At 41.3% G+C, this 4,793-nt stretch overlaps 1 long non-coding RNA gene across 2 annotated transcripts in view; it reads right to left on the bottom strand.

The window, feature by feature from the left end:
• The window catches only part of LOC102473934 (uncharacterized), a 68,809-nt gene extending 64,285 nt beyond the window's left edge, over positions 1–4,524 (bottom strand). For both annotated transcript variants that reach the window (XR_003549380.1, XR_003549381.1), the window contains exon 1: positions 4,409–4,524. This is a non-coding gene — a long non-coding RNA (uncharacterized LOC102473934). The remainder of the gene's footprint in view (positions 1–4,408) is intronic.
• Positions 4,525–4,793: the final 269 nt, after the last annotated feature.

The following is a 4,793-nucleotide window of genomic DNA, read 5'->3' as shown; positions in this document are numbered from 1 at the left end:
GTGATTTTGTTTTATTTTCTGTATTCCAGATGACTACTAAGTTTATTTTTGTTGCTTCTGTAGTTTGTTTTTTTTTTCCCCCCTTTTCTGAGGATTTTTGAAACAGGCTATAGAATCCCTTCTTTCATGACTTCTTTTTCTTTTTAAAATTTATTTGCTATAGGGCATGTGTGCTTGCTGGAAAGAGACACAGAGAAATGGAGAAAGCACTCCACCTGGGAATGGCCATGCCACAATCCCTTCTCCTCCATTCTGTTTTCAGGATTTTAGATATGCACATACATGCACTGGGTGTGTGTTTTCAAGTCTCTGGGTCTGGGACTCAAACCACACAGACAGCCATGTGGGATTCAGCTGCCTTAACTACCACTTCACCTGGCTGGCCCATCTTTCAGGTTTTAATGAAAAATTAAAAATGAAATTTTGTTTAAAGTTTTTCATGTGTCGGACAAAGCTACTTGTAGTGAAGAAATTAAGATAAAAGTTAACAGATCCATAAGTCGGGTCACGTTGATGTCCTTCTGTCATGGTCATCATCTGCACACTCTCCTATCCCACAGTATATTGAGCATGAGCCTCTTCTGGGGCTTGCTCAATGGGTGGTCATGCTTTTACATGCCTCTGCGTGGAATAGGCAAGAGCACAGCTAGCCCAGATGGCTTGATCTTAAATAGATACAAATCCTGGTCTGGCTTATTTTTGGTATTTGTGAAAGAAAAATGAAAACAGTAGATTGGTCTAAAACTGATTTTTTTTCCTTTCAATATAACCCACTATGTCTAAAGATTCACATATACTAGTTCTGTGTGACCTTCCAATTGGGCTCTTTGCCTTTACATGTATCTTGGGAATTTACTCACAGAATATACATCGACTATTACCCTATAGCATCTATTATGTTCAATGCCAAACAATGTACAGAACTGAGATTCCAGCATAATGTCATGACTCCATCCAGGATCATTTTCTCAGCTGAAGATAACCTATTTTCCAAGAATCCACGGGGCTCCATTTATTCTGCTCTTATAGTTTTTAATTTTTCGGTGTATGTGATTGTAACTGATTCATAAGCATTGGTTTAGAAAGTTACAGTAATAAAGCATGAATATCTTCCTGTCCTAAAACCTAGAACCAAATTATGGATGGGCTCAGCTATGGTAGGATGTGCTGGACACTGCTATTTGGCAGGCTGAGGTCATATGAGAGGGTTGGTCCACCCTGAAAAGCATGGTAGTGTGTGTCTTTAATCCCAGCTAGTCAGGAGGCCAAGGCAGCAGGATTGCAACACAGAGAGATCATGTCTAAAAAACAAACAAACCCCACCATGCATACTCACAAAATCGAATGTAAATGACAAAATTGAGATTGCCTCCCAATCCCATGACCCATCTGATAAATTACCACTTTTAAAGCAAATATTTTTTATTCCATACTTTTACACTAAGGGGTACTAACCAATAGCACTATTGCATACAGTCTTTGCATTATCTTTCTAGGCTGTTTTTTTTTGTTTTTTTGTTTTTTTTGGTAAGTGTATCCATTCAAGGGGCCAGCAGTTAGTGTAATGGCTATGTTGCTGCACTCCCATGTAGTCGACCGTGGTTAGATTCCCGGACCCTGTGGCTTAAACTCACATTGGGCACGTGTGTGTGCGTGCCCAAGATCCTGAGAGAAGAATGGAAGAGAAGGGATTGAGGTGTGGCCATCCCCTCTGGGGAGTGGTTTCTCGCTTTCTGTCTCTATCTCTCTCTGTCTTTCTAGCAAGTGCGTCGGCCCTATAACAAAAACCTCCAAAAAAAAAAAAAAAGTCTATCCATTCAATAGGATGCTGGTAGACAAATGATATACCTAACTTCCAACTTCAGTTTCCATATATACAATATCTCAAAGATGATTCAAACTGAAACTAATGAAAGAAGGCAAAAACAACACCCAAACCCCAACAATAGCAAAGTGATAAGAATGATAAACAACAGCAACAAAGTCAACCTGGAAAAAAGTATAATTGAGGATTTGGTGGTTAAAATTGTTCCCAAACTATGTGGCTGACAATGGTCAATATAAGCCCATGGATAGAGTTTGATTGCCTTGATTCTGTTCCCAGCTCTTCCCTTATCTGATCTCTCTGATTGATTGATAGGATCTCTTGCTTGCCACTCAGTCAGCCTATAGCTGGAACTGGTCAGCAGGGTTGGGAAGGTACTTCTTTGAGAAATCCCCTAACTAGAGAATTGATATGCCCGTGGGAAACCGAAGAGTTGGAATGTATTGGCTTTGAATTTTATCCAGAAATGGTCTTATTTCTAATGACTTAAGTGGGAAATTGAGGTAGAGAGGAGGTGGCTTTTTTTTTTTTTTGAGAGGTTTTAGCTATAAGGCACGTGAGCTCACCAGAAAGACAGAGAGAGACAGAGAGACAAAAAGCAAGAAATCACCCACTGTGGGGATGGCCACGCCGCAATCCCTTCTCCTCCATTCTCCTTTCATGATCTTGGGCACGCACGCACACGCACCCAGCGTGAGTTTAAGCCACTGGGTCTGAGACTCGAACCACGGTTGACTACATGGGAGTCCAGCGACTTAGCCATTATGCTAACTGCTCGTCCTGAGAGAGGCTTTCTTGTAACGTTTCACGTATTCTCTGGCCTGACTCTATACCCTTTGTAGGGCATATGTTTGATAGAATTTGCCTCAGGGTGGACATGGGGAATTGAGGGATAGGCAGGCAGAAAGATACTTAGCCGTGGAATACTCTGACATCTCCTAACTTGTTTCCCCTACTTCATTCTTGCTCCCTCCCATTGGTTGAAACGATCTCCTCTTAGCCTAAAAATCTATCATGTCACTCCCTTTCATAAAATTCCTCAATGGTTCTATTGCCCTCAGGTGACAGTTTACACTCACCCTAACCTAGGAGATTCTGTGCTTTTGGGTTCTCGTTGACCTCTCCAGTTTTCACTCTGTGCCTTCCCACATACTATTTCTTTTCCTTACTTGCTGGCTTACTTATTCTCATCTTACATATCCTAGTTTGAATAATATTTTCCCTGGGAGGTCATCTCTGATTCTCTGGAATAGCACCATCCGGTAGAAATATAACCTAAGTCACAAATGAATTTTAAATCTTTGAGTAGCTGCACTCAAAATGTGAAAAGAAGGAGGAGCCAGTGGCACAGCAGAAATGCAACCCTCTTCTGTGATGGACATGCATGGCAAGGTCCTGGGTCCATGTCCCTGGGCCTCTCTGTGCATGCTGAGCGTGCATGCACATCCTGGCCAAGGCTGGGGGTGGATTGCAGTGTGAAGACCCTATTGGGGTGCCTGTCTCTCTCACAGAAAAAATAAGTAAATGAGCTTATAATAGTGTGAAAAGACATAGATAAAATTAATTTGAATAATATATTGGATTTGACTCAATATGTCAAAATATTGGGTTGTCAGAAAAGTCATGACATATTTTGCATAGGAAAACAAGAATACTCCTGACTTTTCCAATGACTCAATATTTTCATTTTAAGTGAAGCCAATGTAAAAATTACTGAGATAGTTTATTATTATTATTTGGTAGCGAATCTTTAAGATCTGGTGTGCATTTTGCGCTTAGGGCACAGCTTGGTGAAGCCTCACATTTCAAGTCTCAGTAGCATGTGTGGCCTGGGACTCCAGTGTTGGACAGCACTGCTGCAGACCGCATTGGCTGTACTCCTGTGGGGTTGGTCCCTCATTGCCTGTGCTGGGCTCGAGCCACAGAACTCCGTCCTTTAGACATGCTCTGTCTCACCTCTGGGGTGTAGCCCAGGTTATTTCTTCTGCCTAGAATACTCTCTCCCATTCCTTCTGTATCTGGCTAGCTCCCAGGTAATTTTTCAGGTCTCAGTTTTCTCTAGAAGACCTTCCACGATTTCCCAATCTAGGTTAGTTGTCTTTCCTATGTGTTCTGATGTGTTTCTTTCTTTTTTTTTTTTTTGCTATAGGGCACGTACGCTTGCCAGAAAGACAGAGACAGAGAGACAGAAAGCAAGAAATCACCCCACAGAGGGGATGGCCATGCTGCAATCCCTTCTCCTCCCTTCTCCTCTTGGGATCTTGGGCACACACACACACGCATCTGGTGTGAGTTTAAGCCACCGGGTCTGGGACTCAAACCGCGGTCGACTACATGGAGTCCAGCGACATAGCCATTACGCTAACTGCTAGTCCCTGTTCTGATGTGTTTCTTCAGAGACATCACAGCTTGTTTCCTGCTATCCCACCCATGACTGTTTATAGTTCCCTCTGGTCTGTAATCTGTTTGAAGGGATTGCTGGTATGTCTGATGCACTAGCCAATGACTGGCTAGCACATACTAGATGCTCAATATAGCATTCCTTTTTAGTTTTCAGATACCAAACCAAACTTTTCTACTTACCTTTGCTGACTGATTTAACATATGGAATCAAGTGTTTCAAGATTTGTAAGAATCTCAAAATTTAGTTGAATTTATTTCATAAAACTTGTTGACTCATACTCCATAGGATACTAATATTCCTAGTTGTTGTCATGGAAATGGAGTTTAGAATAGTGGTTACCAGAAGCTGAGAGAGGTGAGGGGGTTGGGAGAGTTTGCTTAGTGGATACAAAATTACAGTTAGAGGGAGAAATAAATTCTAGAGTTCGGTAATACTGTAGGGTGACTATATGTAACAATAATTTATTATATAATTTAAAGTACTAGAAGAGAGGATTTTGAATGTCCTAAACACACACACACAAATAAATATTTAGGTGATAGACATGATATTTACCCTGATTTG

This window comes from Tupaia chinensis, unplaced genomic scaffold, assembly GCF_000334495.1.
Source record: "Tupaia chinensis unplaced genomic scaffold, TupChi_1.0 Scaffold000235_1, whole genome shotgun sequence".
NCBI classification, from domain to species: domain Eukaryota; kingdom Metazoa; phylum Chordata; class Mammalia; order Scandentia; family Tupaiidae; genus Tupaia; species Tupaia belangeri.
Note: the sequence above shows the minus strand (reverse complement) of the source record. Positions and strands in the feature narration are given on the sequence as shown.